This window comes from Sapajus apella, unplaced genomic scaffold (genome assembly GCF_009761245.1).
Source record: "Sapajus apella isolate SASKATOON/1434 unplaced genomic scaffold, GSC_monkey_1.0 scaffold16, whole genome shotgun sequence".
Taxonomy (NCBI): domain Eukaryota; kingdom Metazoa; phylum Chordata; class Mammalia; order Primates; family Cebidae; genus Sapajus; species Sapajus apella.
Window position 1 is genome coordinate 25063539 of NW_022436956.1, and position 19322 is coordinate 25082860.

The 19322-nt window shown below is 41.3% G+C and overlaps 2 long non-coding RNA genes across 2 annotated transcripts; both read right to left on the minus strand.

The window, feature by feature from the left end:
* Positions 1-1233: 1233 nt before the first annotated feature.
* LOC116556335 lies at positions 1234-5758 on the minus strand. The gene is made up of 2 exons (XR_004270945.1): positions 3166-5758; positions 1234-2208 (listed from the first exon to the last, which is right to left on the minus strand). It is a non-coding gene; the product is annotated as an uncharacterized LOC116556335 (long non-coding RNA).
* A 936-nt stretch (positions 5759-6694) lies between these two features.
* Positions 6695-17934, minus strand: LOC116556334. Its single transcript, XR_004270944.1, has 3 exons — positions 17565-17934; positions 9324-9404; positions 6695-6888 (listed from the first exon to the last, which is right to left on the minus strand). It is a non-coding gene; the product is annotated as an uncharacterized LOC116556334 (long non-coding RNA).
* Positions 17935-19322: the final 1388 nt, after the last annotated feature.

The following is a 19322-nucleotide window of genomic DNA, read 5'->3' on the forward strand; positions in this document are numbered from 1 at the left end:
CTCTGCCTCAGACCTCAGAGAATCCTATTTTAGGCAGTGGGTGGAGGAAATCAATGCTCTTTGACCTCTGTTCCTCCCACACATTTGATCTTAACATTATCCCCAAAATGCTAAGTTCCCCTTTTTAAAACACAGAGACAAAAAGTGGCAATTGGCTATTTATATCTTCTAACTAATTGCATCCCCTCCCTGAGGCAATGAGCTCAGGATTGCCTATATACACTTGGAAACCGGGAAAGAACAGAAGAAAAATGGACCCAAATAATTCTCCCACCACACCCACATTCAATTCTTCATCCTTATAGCCACAAAGTTAGCAAATTAGCTACGACTTTTGCTTTAAAGCATCCTTCCAAATCTATAATTTTATCAATGTTAGACTAAACCAGTTGGTTTGTGCTGCTAGCAAGGATGGAAAAAACCATGGGGCAGATTTCGAGGCAGATGACAGCAGCTGATTAGACACGGAGAGCAAGGGCCCTGGACCTCTAGCCCTTTAGTTCTAAGAGTGCTTGGAAAGATTCTTAAGAAATGATAGTGACCAAAGTGGAAAACTTTCTGATGCCTAACTTTGGACTGTGCTGCTGACCATTAAATGGAGGTTTTTTTTTACTTCTCTGTGTGGCCAGGCCTGGCTCTTCCTCAACTCCCGTTTCTCTTCTGATTGTGGCTCAACAGCATGTCTCAGTCCTTGGTGACTCTCACTCTCCTGCCTTGGGGTCAGGACTATGATGCATCCTGGTGTCCTCTGAAATTTTATAGAACCTTATTATCAATGAACATTGGTCAATATTAATTGCATAGAGCTCTGTGCTAAGGTTTAGCATATTGTAAAACTCAAGGGCTTACAGTCATATTGGAGAGATGGGGTATGTGCACAGTTCAGTGCAGCATGTCCCAAGCACCCTCTATGCGATGGTCCCAGGAGTCTGGGGAAGGAGGGTAGCACGAAGCAGAACTGACAACTGCGGAGCCAAAAGGGCATGCAGTGTGACACTTGAATTGTAGCTGCTTTTTAGAATCTACCTAAAAATAGCGCAAGCTCAATCTGCAGAAATTCTGACCTTAATGGATATGCTCGAGTTCAAGAAAGATGAGTTATTCTTAGATCTTTATAACCAACTGTGAAGGAAGTCTCAACCTCAGCAACATCAGTGATTAATACTAATAATATCTGTCTCCCAGACACATGCTTTGAAGATGAAATGAGACAATACAGGTGAAACAACACTAATTGCAATTGAGATATTTACTGGTACTGTTCATTATTCTCATATATTCAAGGGGTACAGTGGGTGCTTTTACATTTTAATAAGGAGTGCTAGATACAGAGGGAGGTCCTTCCCTCACATCCACCAAATTGATCACTCTAGTGTTTGCATCAAAACATCAGTATCAGTATCAAAATAATCAGATTTTGAAAGCCACAGAATACCCAAAGCAACCACTTCTAAATTGCTATTTAAGATGAATGCTCTACCTTTTATGTTGCATTTTTGAAACTGATTCAATCAAAGTACTTTGATGTTGTAAATACCTACACATCAGCTCATCTACTTTTAAATAAATCAAAATATTTAGGCATTTTCACAGAAATTTCTCATATTCATAAAACAAGGCAATAGTTATTTACTTCCTGGTATGGTAATGTGTTTTGAAAAATCTCTATTTAACTTGAATACAAGGAATAAAAGCTAGTTTCATGAAACTCCATTGTCAGAATAATGAATGTTTTAAAAATACACTATTCAAAGCCTGCCCAACTCTCTTCCTCAGGCTATGGAGAATGTGTCTCCAGTGAGTCTTAGAAGGAAGGAAACCCTTCCTTCACCCCACTTCCTGTGCCTCCTTTAGAGCTGGGCTTGTAGCCAGGGTGAACAGAAAATGGCAAAACTGTTAAAAGGTTAACTGTCAACATGGCGTTCTCAGCATCTCTCAAAGGCACTTAGGAAACTAGTTGCAAAGAGACAGTAGCAGCCAGAGAGCACCCCAGAGAGTACACTTGTGTTTATTATTCCACATGATTACATATTCAAATTGCTTTTAATTCCTGGGCAGCCATGGGGATGTTGGGGGAGGTGGGAAGTAGCTTGCTGGAAAGGGGCAAGAACAGCGGAAGGAGCTGGTCTGGCATTAAAGATGTGCTGCAGATACTTCCCTAAGGCAAATGAGCTTCACGATTATGAATTCAGGCAACAAAAAAAAGAGCTGTGGATCAAAAAAACAAGGTTGAATTCCCACATTACATATGATAATCCCTTTCAATACGTTAAGAATCTTGCTTTGCATCAGCATTGCAGATTTCTTTCTCTTGAATCCTTCATGAAGGGCTTTTAAAAATTCTACCGTAGCCAGGTAAGTTAACCCATACCCATGCTGCCTTCTAGACTCAAAAACCCCAGGAATTATGAGTAAATGTCTGTGACATTTTGGTCAGGTGGAGTTGGTGTTAGGAAACTTTTGAGCATCGTGGCTACAGGCATAACCTTTGGCTGTCTTCATCAAATGTGGTTTGAGAAGATTCACAGTGGTTACGTTTGAAGGTGTGGGCAGAGGCAGGGGAATTTGAAAAACATATGCAGTTGTTTATTAGCTTTGTATGTTTGCGAACTTTTGATGGCATTTTCAAATAAAAAAACTCAGCATTTAAAAAGCCATATGTTTCACTGCTAGAAATAGAATAAATAGAAAATAAACATGTAGATAGCAGTGAGGATAATCTATTTAACACACACTGTAGGACTTAAAAATCCTTATCAAGTTTGCCATTTCATTCAGGAATCTGTGATAGAACCTAATTGAGATGTGTTGCCAGACATGGGAGGATTAATCACAGGGGGATGAGACTGAATTAGGAGGAGGTGAGACCTGGAGAATGAAACGCAGCAGGGACTTGGAGGAGAGGGATTGGCTTAACGCAGCATCATCTAGAAGGTATGACAACAGACTGCAGGTGATGAACCATGTAATAGCAGGAGAAGCCAACATGAGGGTGTGGGCGATGAGAGTTTTGACAAAGGAGAATTTCAGAGCAAGTGATATTTAAAGGTCTAAGCAGCTCTGTCCAATAGAAATAGGTAGTTTAAAATTGTCTAGTATCTATATTTTAAAAAGTAAAAAGAAACATATACAATAAATTCTAATAATATATTTCATTGCACTCACTATATAAAAAATATTATCATATCAACTTGTGGCATTAGAAACACTTCAAGTGTCCAGTTGCCACAGGTGACTATTATATTGAACAGCATGAAAATCAATCAGGTCTTTGGCATCAGGTAAGCCTATCAGGTCAGAGGAAGACCAACATCATGACTGGATGGAAATGAACATGTTAAATGGACATGTTACCTGGTAATTTGCAGAAGAGAAAATATAAATGGTTAGACAATTTATAAGAATTTCTACCTCACTTGTAATAAAAACAATAAAAATTAAAATATCAGCAAGATGTTAGTTCTCAACTCTCAAAATAGCCAAAGTTAAAATAATGGAGTTGTTTGAAGGTATGCTAAAACTCATATGATGCTGTTAGCAGTATAAATTGATATAACTTTTGGAAAATATTAAGAGCTTTAAATTGTTTTTCCAACTTTTGGAACTCTACAACAAAAAACAACAACAATCATTACTGAATGCTTATTACCTGAAAGATAATATGCTCAGCACTTAATTTTTTAAGTCTTTTAATCATCACAACAGCCCTGTGAAGCAGATGTTATTATCTAGTTTCAACCCTATGAAAATAAATCAAAGTATGGACAACATTATGCATTAATATCTTATTAATAGCATTGTTATAAGAAACAAAAAATAGAGGTCAAAAATAGATTTAGGAAAAAAACTAATATTTCAGAATCAGGAAATAGTTAACTAAGTGAAATTTTTCAGTGGAATCAATGTATTTACAAGAGTGATATTTAAAGAATATAAAATGACATGGGAAAATACATATCTTAGTCTGCTATTGCCTAAATAAAGCTGCATAACAAACATTAAATCGTGTGACAGAAAACAAGAAACATTTACTTCTTTTGCTTATGTTTGCAGGTTATCTGGCATGAGACTCTGCTTTTGGCTTCAGGTAAACTGGCCTTGGCTGCAGGTTGCAGGTCCCGGCTCAGGTATGTTGCATTGTGTTCATTTTGGAGCCCAGGTTGACAGGGTATCTGCTACAGGGGGAAGCTCTTCTCATGGGAGTCTTGTAGTGGGCAGGAGAGTGAGTGCAACCACACAGCACATTGTAAGCATCTGCTTGCTTCATGTCTGATAACTTCTGATTGGCCAAAGCTAGTCACATGGCCCAGCCAAACGTGAGAGGTGGGAAAACACCCTCTGCTTGTTATGAGAAGATGGCAAAAATGTGTTATTTCTAATTCTCATATGAGGGAAAAAAGAACTGGCACCAATAATTCAATCAACCCCAGTCTGCTTTCCATTACCATTGTTCACATCCCTCCCACAGGTGCTCACATCCATCCCAAGATCCTTTCAAATCTCATCCCCGGCTGGCATCATTTTCATATGAAAAGAGTGAGGTGCACCATGGTTTATAGCCACTGTGAAATCCTGGTCAATGAATGTTGCCACATTCCCCTACCTTGGGAGAAGGGAATATTCTTACTGGCTCAGACCTCCATTACTGCTCCCAGGGCATAGCTTCCCAAATCTCAGTTCATTATTTCTCTGTGGTTTTTGGCTCCACCCTTTGGAAAGTCCTTAGCCAAAATCCCCCTTGGTCGCTTCTAAAGAGGGCATTGGAGAATATGCCTTATTTGGTGACTGAGCCACCCTCTCAGCCTGCACCCTCCTTTAGAAGGTTGGGGTAGGAGGAGACTGGAGACAGTTTTATATTTCAAAAAGTCACATCATTTTTAGTCCATGCTAATAGAAATTTTCTCGATATAGGGTTATTTTTTCTTCTCCGTAAATACAGGATTTCTGGGCCATGTTTATTTACTCTCAATTCCATTGCAAGGTAGCCATGCTTTCCTTGAAACCTGTATTAGTCAGGGTTCTCAAGAGGGAGAGAACTAATAGGATGGATGTATATATGAAGGAGCATTTATTAAGGAATACTGACTCACACAAACACAAGGCAAAGTCCCATAATAGGCCATCTGCAAGCTGAGGAGCAAGGAAGCCAGTCTGAGTCCTAAAACCTCAGAAGTAGGGCAGCCAACAGTGCAGCCTTCAGTCTGTGGCTGAAGGCCCCTAAGCCTCTGGCAAATCACTGGTGTAAGTCTGAGTCCAAAAGCTGAATAACATGGAGTCTGATATTTGAGGGCAGGAGGCATCCAGTCCAGAAGAAAGATAAAGGCTGGAAGACTCAGCAAGTCTTCCAACTTCTAGCTGCTTTATTCTAGCTATGCTGGAGGCTGATTAGATGGTACCATACCACCAAGATTGAGAGCGGGTCAGCCTCTCCCAGTCCACTGACTCAAATGTTAATCTCCTTTGGTAACGCCCTCACAGACACACCCAGGAATGATACTTTGCATCCTTCAATCCAATCAAGTTGACATTCAATATTAACTATCACGAGTTCACCCTTTGTCAACTTGAACCCGTACACATCTCCTGGACTCATACACAATCTTCAAATAAGACAATCAATAATAAGGTCATAATTATGCCTAACATAATACAGCTATTCTTTATACAAACAGGAAGTGCACTAATCCTTAACCTAAATGCTATTACATAAAGTTAACAACACTTAAATGCTGATATAAAGTCAATAAATCTTATGTCACATGATAAAGGAAAAAGAAAGGAAATAAAATTGAAGATATTTTCTTAGTACAAATGTATGCATGCACAAACATGTTCTTAACAAAATAAGGAGGAAATACTCATGACAATTACAGTTCTTATTTCTGCAACTGGTTGTGTGATCGTAGCTGGTATTGATGACTATCTTCTTCTATTACCCATTTTGTATTCCCTTTGCCTTCAGCAAGCACTTCAGTGGGTCATGAATTTTTACCTGGTGGAGTGACCCAGACCTTCATTCCTGAAGGGCCTGGGTCATCTGTAGTCTTGCCTGGTTTGGGTTGTTGTAGTTTCCCATTGACCTTAATCACAGGGTATGGAAATACTAAGAGATGTCTTAAGGGATCTCCTGTCTAGACTGATTTCATCTTGACAGACTGGGTCAGTCACCCCAGCCAACACTGTAACTCCCTTCTTAGCCTGTTGACTTAAAGGTAGGACGAGCCCAAAGTGTCCAGGTGGCATCTTAATTTCTAGCTGAATGGAATCCTTGTTGTGTCTCCTGGTAGCAGCATTCCTTTCTCTGGAACTAAGACCTCTAGGCCAGCAGAACATAGTATTGCAGGAACAGTAAGCAAAAATTTTGCTAGTGGGTTGCTAGGGGTGATGGTGAGTGGTGTCACTTCCACTTCCATCCCTTGATTCCTGGACCCATGAATACTGGCTCTGGGAGACAGTACCATATATCAGATGCTGATTCAGGACATACACAACCTTCTGGAGAACTTTGCCTCAGCCCTGCAAAGTACTGTCACCTAGTTGGTGGTGTCATTGTGACTTCAAAAGACCACTCCACTGTCCTATCAATCTGGCTGCTTCAGGATGATGGGGAATGTGGTAAGACCAGTGAATTCCATGAGCATGAACCTACTCCTGCACTTCTTTAGCTGTAAAGTGAATGCCTTGGTCAGAGGCAATGTGTGTGGAATACTGTGATGGTGGATAAGGCATTCTGTGAGTCCATAGATGGTAGCCTTGGCAGAAGCATTGTGCATGGGATAGGCACACCCATATCTGCAGTAAGTATCTATTCTGGTGAGAACAAGCCATTGACCTTTCCATGATGGAAGAGGTCTGATATAATCAACTGTTGAGATTCATTCGGGGTGGCTGACAAAATATTAGGGAAATATTAGGGAACGTTACAGATTAGTCTCAAACCTTTTGGAAGGCCAAAAGGATTTATTGGGATAGGCTGAAGATGGCCAGTCCATTATGTTAGGGAAAAGACAGGATCGATAAAAGGCTTTCTCAGTTAGATCTGTTTACCCCACATCCCTTTGTCTCTACTCTACTTGTTTACTCATGTAAATTTTGTGCTGGATGGTCCTCTCAGGGGGAGATCAAAGGGAAATAACCCATTAATAGTGTTTACTTCAGGCCCTGGAACCTAAAGCTTTTATCATTCATAAAACCTCTCTTTTAACCATGTTAATCATCCACAAACATGTTGGCTTAGAACCACTGTAATGAAATTTATACTGAATAAATGTGAGGATGGACAAGGGGTCTCAGTTGATTGGTTGCATTTTACCCTCTGACAACAGCCAATGACCATGCCTAGCCCACTTGAATCACTGAACCAGGTGTAAGAGTGCATTTATTCACCTGTTGTTGAGTCAGGGTCTGCAGGACAGACCTCCACAGGTGGTGATTGACATTTCAGGTGGTGACCCCAAAGTGATCAAGGTCACAGGTGGTGTACCGTATGAGGATTGAACTCACAACCTTCATATTATGAGACAGATGTTGATCACCACCAGTGGAGGTCTGTCCTACAGACACTGACTCAATGACAGATTATTTATCAATGCACTCTCACACCTATTTCAGTGATTCAATTGGGCTAGCGATGGCCATCAACTGCCTTCAGAGGGTGAAATGCAGCCAATTGACCAAGACCCCCTGTCCATCCTCTCATTTATTCATCCGTCATTGAGTCAGGGCCTGCAGGACAGACCTCTGCAGGTGGATCAATGTCTCAGGTGGTGACCCTGATGTGATTGAGGTCACAATCAACCTGTCACCAAGTAGCTGGCTGATAACCCTGAGAAATGGTGGCATATTGAGAGCTCAGTGTTGGTCTCTGCTGCTGGAAATTGGGCACTCAGTGGTAGCTGTAGCCAGGACAGCCATGGTGAGTAGAAGTCTATTTTGCTGAGCTCATGCATAACCTCCATCCCTGCCACTATGGCCACTTGTTTCATGTGCCTATTGGGTGATGACAGGGTTGGCTGAAGAAAGAGGCTGAATGGTGTCCACAGAATGAGTCATCCTATCCACTTGATTATTAAAATCCTCCACTGCTGAGGTCACCGAACATTGACATGAGACACAAATAGTTTCACAGTATTTTTTAGCACTCAGAGAGGCTCATCCACATACCTTTTCCCCATATTTCTTTGTCACCAATTTTTCAATCATGTTTCTTCCAATTCCCTGACCATTCAGCCAAACCATTGGCTACAGACCAAGAATTAGTATATAATCACACATCTGGACATTTTTCCTTCTAAGCAAAACACACAGCCAGGTACACTGCTTGAAGTTCTGCCTGCTGGGAAGATTTCCCTTCACTGCTGTCCTTCAGGGATGTCTTAGAAAGGGATTGTAGTGCTGCAAGCTCTCCACTTTCAGGTGGTGCCTACGTATTGTGCAGAACCATCTGTAAACCAGGCCCTAGTCTTCACTTCCTTTGTCAACTGTTCTTAGGGAACTCCCCATGAGGTCCACATTGCAGGTAGGGGAAAAGAAGGCAGGGTGGCAGGAGTGGAGACCATGGGCACTTGAGCCACTTCCTCATGTAACTTACTTGTGCCCTCAGGACCTGCTCTAGCCCAATCACATATATACCACATCCATTTCATTCAATGATGGAATGCTGCTGCTGTGCAGGACCCACTTTATGGCCAGATGGGTCAGAAAGCACCCAGTTCATGATAGGCAGTTCATGTCACATGGTGACTTGATGACCCATAGTCAAACGTTCAGTTTTCACCAAAGCCCAGTAACAGGCCGAGAGCTATCTCTCAAAAGAAGAGTAGTTACCTGTGGAAGATGGCAGGGCCTTGCTCCAAAATCCTTGAGGCTTCTGCTGTGATTCATCTATCGGGGCCAGTCAAATGCTTCAAACAGCATCCCTATCTGCTACTGACATTTCAAGCACCATTGGACATGCTGGGTCATATGGCCCAAGTGGCAAAGCACTTGCACAGCAGCCTGGACCTGTGGCAGTGCCTTCTCCTGTTCTGGACTCCACTCAAAACTGGCATCCTTTGGGTCATTTGATAAATGGGCCAGAGTAACATTCCAGATGAGGAATGTTTTGCCTCCAGAATCCAAATAGGCCTACTAGGTGTTGTGCCTCTTTCTTGGCTGTAGGAGGGGTCAAACGCAGCAACTTATCCTTCACCTTAGAAGGATATAAAGATATATATAAAGATATAGGCCCTACACTACTGGACCTCTAGAAATTTTACTGAGATAGAAAGTCTCTGAATTTTGGTTGGATTTATTTCCCATCCTGTGGCATGCAAACATCTCACCAATAAGTCCAATGTGTTTGCTACCCCTCACCCACTGGATCCAATCAGCATGTCATCAATGTAATGGGCCAGTGTGATATTCTGTGGAAAAGAAAAGTGATCAAGATCTCTGTGAACAAATTATGACACAAAGCTGGAGAGTTGATATACCTCTGAGGTATGACAGAGAAAGTGTATTGCTGGTCTTGCCAGATGAAGGCAAATTGCTTCCGGTTGGCCTTATGGACAGGAATGGAGAAAAAGGCATTTGCCAAATCAATGACTGCATACCAGGTAACAGGAGATGTGTTAATTTGTCCAAGCAATAAAACCACATCTGGTATAGAAGCTGCAATTGGAGTCACTACTAGGTTAAGCTTATGATAATCCACTGCCATTCTCCAAGATCCGTGTCTTCTGCACAGGCCAAATGAGAGAGTTGAACGAGGATGTGGTGGGAATCGGAATCATTTCCCATACATCTTTCAAGTCCTTAATGGTGGCGCTAATCTCTGCACTTCCTCCAGGGATGTGATATTGTTTTTGATTTACTATTTTTCTAGCTAGAGGCAACTCTAATCACTTCCATTTGGTTTTTTCCACCATAATGGCCCTCGCCCTACCAGTCATGGGGCCAATGTGGGAGTTCTGCCAGTTGCTAAGTATGTCTATGCCAATTATGCATTCTGGCACCATAGAAATGACAACATGATGAGTCTGGGGCCCACTGGACTCACTATAAGTTGGACCTCAGCTATAACAACATTAATTATCTGACCTCCAAAGCCCATGCTTTAACTGGGGGACAATAATGACGTTTTGGGTCCCCTGGAATCAACATCAGCTCAGAGCCATGGTCCAGTAGTACTGCAAAAGTCTGATCACCCTTTTCCCTAGTGCATAGTTACTCTGGTAAAAGGCTGGAGGTCTCCTTGGGGAAGGATGGGAGAAAGATTAACAGCACAAATTGTTGGTAGTGTAGTGCAGTCCTTTCTCAAGGGAACCCGACCTCTCCTTCATCCAAAGGGTTCTGGGTCTGTAAACTGTCTCAAGTCTGAAATTGATTGAAGGGCCATGATTCTCCTTTTTTATAATTCAAATTAGTCTTGTCCACTTGACCTGGAAGTTTTCTGCTTTACAAATCAAGTAGGAATGTAGCAGGCTTCCAATCAATTGCACTTCTAGGAACATTGTGATTCATTAGCCAATGCCTGAGCTCTACTTGAGTCAGACTATTCTGATTGCTGCTTTGCCTCTGCTGTCCATTACAGTAACTATGCCTACCTTGCTTTTGATGGTTGTGTGCTGCCACTTGGCCACTGCCACCTTGAGATCCAATTATTCTCATTGCATTTAAATTTTCTAATTGAGTGACTGTGGTTCCCACTGGAAGATCTGGCAGACAGAGAAGGGCAATCACAAAGCTCTTCAAGGATATAGGTTCTCCCCTGATAAATCTATTTTGCAAAGTATTAGTGAGGGGTATGTCTCCTGGACCCTCCCAGCTGGAATGAGTAGGTCTGAAGTGACTAATTTACTCTAGCATTCCAACCTCCCTGAGCCTTTGGATCCCTTCCTCTACATCAAACCCAGGGAGATCAGGCATTTCCAGCTTGCTCACAGTGAGCCATCTTTTAGTTCCTATTTCAGCTAACCAACCAACCAAACAATTAGAACCTTTTTAAACACTCCAAGCTGCAACATTAAATGAAGGATCCCTGCTTAGTGGGCCCATATCAATAAGTTCAGCCTGATCCAACTCTATGTTCCTTCCACCATTATCCCATACCCTTAATATTCATTCCCTTGCCTATTCTCCAGGTTTCTTCTTATATAAATTAGAAAACTCAGGCAGTTTTTTTGGAATGTAGTGCACCTTCTCATAGGTCATACTCTGAGCCTCACCTCTAGGGGTCTTCTGGGACTTGAGTCTAGTTCTAGGTCTAGAAGCACAAAGGGGTGTTGGGGGTGGGTCCTGAGAAGAATCAGCATTGTCTTGTCTTGTAACTGTCTGAGGCCATTACTGTTGGCTCAGTCAGTGCAGGGTTCATCTCCTCAGACAAAGGTGGAAAGGCTGATGGTCATGTTGGTGGGGGAGAGGATGTTGCCACCACTGGGGGTGGGGAGGCTGTTTCCTCTGGCAAAAATGGCTCCTTGGAGTTTACAAGTTCAGTGTCCCCAGCATCATGAAGGTCCTCCTACACATCCCCATTCCAAGTTGCAGGATCTTATTCTTTTCCAATCAGTGTTCTCAGTTTAACAGTAGACACCTGGCGAGCCTGAGCATGCATCTTTCCTTGAAGGTCAGCCATTCTCATTATAAGAGCTTGTGTCTGATTTTCTTCAATTACAGCCCTTTGTCTACAGGAGATAAGACTCTTACTTGGAGCAATCTTAGAAGACTTGAGGCTCAGTATGTGTTTCTGGAGCCAGGATTTAGAATCCCTGAGCTCTTCTTCTTTCATCACTTTGTCCAATGAGCTTAGGAACAACTAACTATTATATTCCTTGATTCTCCACATATGGTCAAAGGTATTATGTATAGAGTCACTAAACTCCTTGCTTCTCATGAGTGATGAATCAGGAGGGTCAAATGCATTTATTTTGCATAATTCTCTAAACAGTTCACTCAAAGGACCATCAGTGTTCTCCATACTATTAGAAGTAGAGTCCTTAGCATTTTTGGGTCTAATCATATTAAGCAGCCCACTCCAGAAACCCCAAAACCAACTAAAAAAATCCATCTTTAAAATTCTCTTCCTCTAGAACTGCTCCTGGTACCAAAATCTGTATTAGTCAGGGGTCTCTAGAGGGACAGAACTAATAGGATAGATGTATATATGAAGGGGAGTTTATTAAGGAATATTGATTCACACAATCACAAGGTGAAGTCCCACAATAGGCCATGTGCAAGCTGAGGAGCAAGGAAGCCAGTCTGAGTCCCAAAACCTCAAAACCAGGAAAGCCGACAGTGCAGTCTGAGTCTGTGGCCGAAGGCCTGAGAGCCCATGGCAAACCACTGGTATAAGTCCAAGAGTCCAAAAGCTGAATAACTTGGAGTCTGATATTTGAAGGCAGGAAGCATCCATTACGGAAGAAAGATAAAGGCCGGATGACTCAGTGAGTCAAGTTCTTCCAGCTTCCGTCTGCTTTATTCTAGCCATGTTAGCAGCTGATTAGATGGTGACCACCCAGGTTGGGAGCGGGTCAGCCTCTCCCAGTCCACTGACTCAAATGTCAGTCTCCTTTGGCAACACCCTCACAGACAGACACAGGAACAATACTTTGCATCCTTCAATCCAATCAGGTTGACACTCAATATTAACCATCACAAAATCCATCTCTTATCATAGCTTTCAAATGCAATTCAGCAACCCACTTATCTTACCAGCATTGTGAATTGAAACTTGCTTGTTCATCATCCCAACTTTATCAGGTCCATTGCCTGTCTTTTGGTTTATTGAAAGTAACAGTTATAACAAATGCTTTACTTTCACTACTATATAACATGGACAAACATTTTTTCCCAGGCTTTTAGAACAATATCCTTCCTGTCTAACTTCCAGTCCTAAAGCTGATGGCATGTATTTTGGGATTTGTTATGGCAGCACCCCACTTCCAACATATTCGGCTTTGCCACCATAATGCTCTATAACAAACAACCACAGAATCTCAGAGGCAGGCAGCAATAAGCAGTAGTTTCTGCCTTATGTGGGCTGTCAGGGTTTGCCTCCACTGCTGGCTGGGCGTCAGCTGGGCTTAGCTCCTGACCTTGAGTCGGGTCCAGGCCTGCTCTCTGTGTGGCTGTTCTGTAACCCTGGCTGCACGAGTTTTTCTCACTGCAGACGATCACACTGCAAGAGAACAAGCCCAGCCACATCAGCACATTCCAAGCCCTTGTTTGCGTCACGTTGTGCTAGTCACGTCTTTTTATTCTGTATTTGTTGATGCTTTGACATCTTGGGGCCTTGCTGACCCTGGAGTGACTACCTCTCCCAGGGTTAGCTAATTCCTAGAGATAGCAGACTACTGGCCTGAGAGTGCGCTTTTCGTATGCAGACCAACTATTCCACAGCTCATACCCTCCCAACCACCTCCTCTGATGAACTCTTACCTTCTGGGCCAATACTCCAGGGCTAAATACCAGACAACTGTACCAGAGAGTCCACTGAAATTATTCTAAGTGGCCAATTCTAAACCTGCTCACCCTGCCTCACACATTATTTTCCCCACAGTAACCACAGTAAAGATCTTCTCCCTGCTCCCTCTGCCCCTGACTGAGCCAGGTGCTTCCCCATGTGACCCCATATTACGGCGTGGCATGCCCTTTTGTCTTGGTGTCTGTTGAGTGTAACAAACTATCTTTCCAGTGGTAGCTGTCTCCTTATCTATTGGCTTTTTGACATATCTAAATAATAAAACCTACATTAAAAAATATTTGTCCACTAAGAACCCTTAGGCTAGTGTAAGTCACTTAATTAATCCCAAAGTCAAGGTGTTGGGAATAACTCCCTGCTTACCAGCCTGGTGACAGTAAAGGCATATGTCTATTAGAAGGGAGAAGGATTAGGACACTCTTTCCCAGAGTGGCAAGAGTGTGGATATAGAATTCTATTAGAGAGGAGTGAAGAATTGAGACCAATAATCCAATCTATAACCACTGTATATGTATATATGATGTTAGATTAAAAAATGAGATATGTAATATGATGTCAAATATGTAAAATAGAATCTCTGTAGAGAAAAAAGTTTTGAAGGAAAGACATTAAAATGTTAATAAGGCATATCTTTGGGTGCTGAGACTGTGGATGATTAAAATTACTCTTTCTTCTATTTTATAAATTGTCTTTCATGAGAATATATTTATTTTATAATTTGAAAATATACTGTATTAACTAGAAGTTGAGTCTTCTAAGTATTAAGTTAAAATTGCTTGACTATCTTCTACTTGGGATCAGTATTGGTCTTAAAAACAGAGCAAGGAGCATTTGCCTGATTCCACCTGGGAGAACAGAAAGGTTTCCATGGCAGGGAATAGAGTGTCTGACAGGGGTTGCCCTCTTTTGTTCTTTGCTATTTAAAGTTTGGTCCATTTCTAACAAGCTCGCAGGTGACACCAATGCTCACCAGCATTGGTGTCACCTGCGAGCTTGTTAGAAATGCACACTCTCAGTTCTCATGCCAGAGCTATAGAATCAGAATCTGCATTTTAAGAGGATTCTCCAGGTGGTTTGCATGCACATTAAAATTTGAGATGCACTGAGTTTATTCCATACTGTTTATTTTAGCCTCATTTAAAGTAAATGAATTTTTGCTTCATGATTCAAAATGGCTGGTAGAAATGGTTGTTATAAAATGCAGATCGTGAAATAGGCTAACAGATGGGCTGGCTTAACGACCTAGTACTAACAATTTTCATGCAACAAAAGTGAATTATTCAGTCTATAATATTTATTAACAGTCTGATGTGGGCCCCTGTTCCAGGTAGAATAGCGTTTCCCTAAAAAATTGTAACAGAGCTGTAATTCTGGAAGGTATTCGCAGGACATTAATGAGTCCCACTGTATTAGTTTCTTATGGCTGCTGTCATAAATTATAACAAACTTGGTGGCTTAATACAACACAGATTTATTATCTTACAGTTCTGGAGATAAAAATCTGAAAGGGGTCTCAATGGGTTAAAATCAAAGTGTCAACAGTGCTACATTCCTTCTGGAGGCTGGAGGGGAGAATGCGTCTCTTTTCCAGTTCTGCAGCTTCCCACATTTCTCAGCAGTGAATGGTCAAGTGCTTCCCATGCTGCATTGCTGACACTGTCTTCTGCCTTCCAGTTCTAGTTTTCAGGACCTTTGTGATTATATTGGGTTCACACAGATAATCCAGGATAACGTCACTATGTTAAGATCAGCTGATTAGCAACCTTAATTCCATTTGCTACTGTAATTTCCCTTTGCCTTGTAAAGTTCCAGGGATTAGGAAATAGACATCTTTAGGAGACCATTATTCTGCCTACCATGAAATGGAGATTTTGTAGTCACATAAATCTGCAAGAAATATTTCTTTTTTTTGAGCTTTGCAATATACATCAGTATAGTTAAGGCTCTGAGAATTTTTGGAGTAAAGAAGGCCCTTTAAGTTTGCTCAGCCCAGGAACTCTTTGTTTGCACATTTCATGAAGCAGAGCCAGAGAAATATAGGGAAATTCAGAGAAAATTAAGAACTGTTTTCTGCCCTAAAGGAATTGAAGACAGCTTTTTATTTTCTCAATCATTGATTGCAAATTAATACAGAATTCATTAGTGCTGAGGGAATGCAGGGCAGGAGAGGGAGTGAGAACATCTGTAGAAATCAGAAGCCCTAATTACCAGGCTTCTGTTCCATACAAGGCAATGATGAGAACAGCAGTAGTTGTGGGAGTCTATGCCGATTTCCCTCTCACCATCGACATATTGTGGCATTATGAATAATTTAAAAAATCTGCCTGGGTCATTTTCTTAATCTCTGTGACTCTGTATCTCATATGTAAAGTTGGGTTAACATTATCTCTTTCATCCAGTACCATTATGGGCTTTTAATTAATGTTAAAATGCTCTTTGGCATTCACATGCAGAAAGAGTTATTAAATTTTGGTGCCAAATATTATGATGGTAATGAGAACTTGCTCACTAATATCTCATTATATGTGCAACTTTTTCCCTTAATTTACTGCATAAATCACCCATGGCTACATACAATATTATCCCTACAGCCAGAACAGCTTCTTTTATCTTTTAGATATCTTATGTTGAAACCAAGAAATACAAACCAGAGAAAGCTGAGTCTTATTTAAAAAATTCCCAGAAGGCATTTGTTTTATGTGGTGAGCATAATGATTGCTTACAATAAAAAAGCCTTGAAAGGTCTCACTTGCTCTAAGATTATTCATGCAGCAATTATGCTATTGATGTCAATTTGTTTTTATGATAATATATTATAAACTATTCTGAACCCACTCAACAAAGCATAGTATAATGCTTGCAATCTTCCCCACGGCCTTTCTTGCTAAGATACCTATTCAATTTGTTGTTTAGAAAAAGCCAAGGAATATAGGCATTATAAAAACAGATGAAGTGTAGATCATTTGAAATCTAAAAATGAATTGGAACTTGTAATTTTAAAGTGAATAATCACAAAAGAAAGAAACAGAAATCACAAAATAGCTGGGTATTCTGACTTATATTCTAGATGACGTTATGTATCTTAGTACAAATGTTGTCCAAATGAGACCCCTAAATCTTAGTACAAATATTGTCCAAATGAGCCCCCCTAAATTGTATGTGTGACACAAAGGGAGGGGAACTTGTATTTATTTTGCAGTTTCTCAAGAGGAAAGGGCTGTCTCAGCTTAAATTTTGGACATCTTAAATTTGGCTTTGGATTGCTACAGGTTTTTAGGTAACTATTCATATTTCAAATGATGATTATTATTTTGCTTCTTAAGGTTCTTGCTTTTGTAGAGTAGGTAACATGTTAATGTATTGTACTTTAAAAAAACAGTTATTGTGGTTACTTTGCCTAGGTAAGCCTCTATGTAAACATGTTTGAAATACTTATTAAAAGAAGATGTGCTCCCTGATCTTAAGGAGGTTAAATCTCACTCTTGCTTCACTGTTTCAAGTTTTATTATGATCTTAAACTGAGGTTATATTCACATGGACAGAGCAAAAATTCACCACTGACGTATCTATTTGATGTTGTCAGCCATGTTCACAGCCAGGCTGCAAAATCCATTAGTTATTATGTAAAAGGTGCTTTTAATCCTCAGCAGCAGGATTTTTTTCCTTATTTATTTTCATTTTGCCTTGTAGATATAATTTGAGCAAATAATTTGAAGATGGGCAAATCAAAGTTTGACTGAAGCTGATGAAAGTAAGCACATTGCTTGATTAATATTCTTATCCTTTTATGTAAGCTGCATTACAAAAATATATAATTTCTGTAAAATAAAATGTAAAAATAGGCATAGAAGTCAGGGCAAAGGAATATGACTAGAGAAAGGTAAAATGAAACCAAATGTGAGATGACACCCAAAAGGCAGCCTGTTCCTGTAACATACATAAGCACTCATTCAGCCTAAACAGTGTACACGCTCATGTCCAGGTGGGCCACACTCTTTAGTTCCATGTTTTCAGTAGCCCATGAAATGAGGGAAATGCTTATGAAATGGCTCTATTGTTCTCTAAATTGAGCTGTTCAAAGAACAAAATTTTAAAATCCACTTACCTCTGTTGGTTTCAGAAAGGAGGGGAGTGGTGTAGCTGATCATCTGAAAATATCAGATGATATAGCATAGTCCTATTTTTAGCTCTGACCATGGGACTTTAAAACAACATCCAATGTGCTTTGTTAGAGATGCCACAACCAGTCACGACTGCTGGCACTGCAGAAAACTGAGTTACACAAAGGGAATTACCGTTGAGAGAGAAGAGCTGGGGGAAAGGCCTCATGCAGTCACTGGTAGCTGGTGGGTTTGCTCCTATGATACAAGAGTTTTGTGTGTCCTTATAAATCTGAAGCAGCAACATCTATGGAACCCCGTGTTTTCCATCATCAATGACTATTGGTGAAAGTGGCTCTTGATTTTGAATGCTCACTTGTCTGGGTGCCTTGGAAATGTGCAATCTTATACTGGCCCTTTTAGTGACTGGCTTTGTGGTCCTGAGATAACTGCTTTCCATTTCTTCATGTATTTCCTCTCAATACAATGTGAATTAGATGCCCTTCAAAGCCCCTTCCAGGACCAAAACTTTAAGCAGCGTAGTTAAATACCCTGCAAACCTCACATGTATAAACATGTGATTCTGTTTTTTAACCCCTCTGTAGTTGAACTCAAATAGCCCCTATTTCAATGATGGTGAGAGGAAAAAAAGAAATCATGTAAACAAACAACAAACAAATTAATTTTGTCACTTTGATTTTCTTCTGGTTTAGGGTTTAGCCTTTTGGTGTAATTACCCAGAATTTAAATTTTGTTGATTCAAAATTCAGGTTGTCAGAGGTGTTCTTTTCTCTCAAGGGCTCCTCTCCTTGCCCCTGCTCTCCTGGTTTTTCCCCTCCTCCTTTTGCTTTACTGTTGATGAAACAGGAGAGTTCCCTGACTCCCCTAGCAGGACATGCAACAGGGGTTTGGCTTGTCTGTTTGGCCACCATGCATGCTCAAACTCCTTACAGGAGGTGGAGCATGTAGATGGGTGGGTACAGGAGCCGGAGCGAGCACCCCTGGGTCAAGGCCCTGGGGCAGCATCCATGGGGCCTATCCTGCAACTTCCAAAGCCCAAGTGGGCATGTGTTACAGTGCACTCTTTTAGCCTTGCTGTCTGTGGATGGCACATGTGTTAACCAGCTAAGTGCCCTCTTGGTACCTAGGTCCTTGTCTGGTATCCAGGAAGGATCAGGTCATACACAAACTTGAAGGGTGAATGCAGGGAATTTGTTGAGTGGTGGAGGTGGCTCTCAGCAGGATGAATGGGGAGCTGGAAGGCGGATGAAGTGAGAAGATGATCTTCCCCTGGAGTTTGGTCATGCAGTGTCCCATCTCGTTTTTGTTCCCAGTTGATCTCCTCTCCACATTCAGATGCTCCTTTCCTTCTTTCTGCCATGCTGTTCTTCCATTCTTCCACTCTTCTGTTCATCTGCTTGTGGAGCCTGGGGTTTGGGGTTTATATGGGTACAGGATGGGTGGGGGATGGTGGGCTAAAAGGCAACTTTTAGTCACAAAAACAGAAATGTCTGTTCTAATTTAAGGCGGTGGGTTTCCAGACTTAAAGGTGGGGTCTTTGCTGAGGAACCATCCTCTTCTATGCAGTATTTCCCTGTCTCTTGTCTGTACCACTTATGATGGCTTCTGGGTACAAGTGGAAGCTTATATAGTAGCTTGGAAGGAGTGGTAAGCTGTCGTGGATTAGCCTCTGCTTGAGTATCTCATCCTCCTGGTCGTTTTCTGCTCGTATTGCCAGTCTCTGCTCATCCTTCTGACTTGCA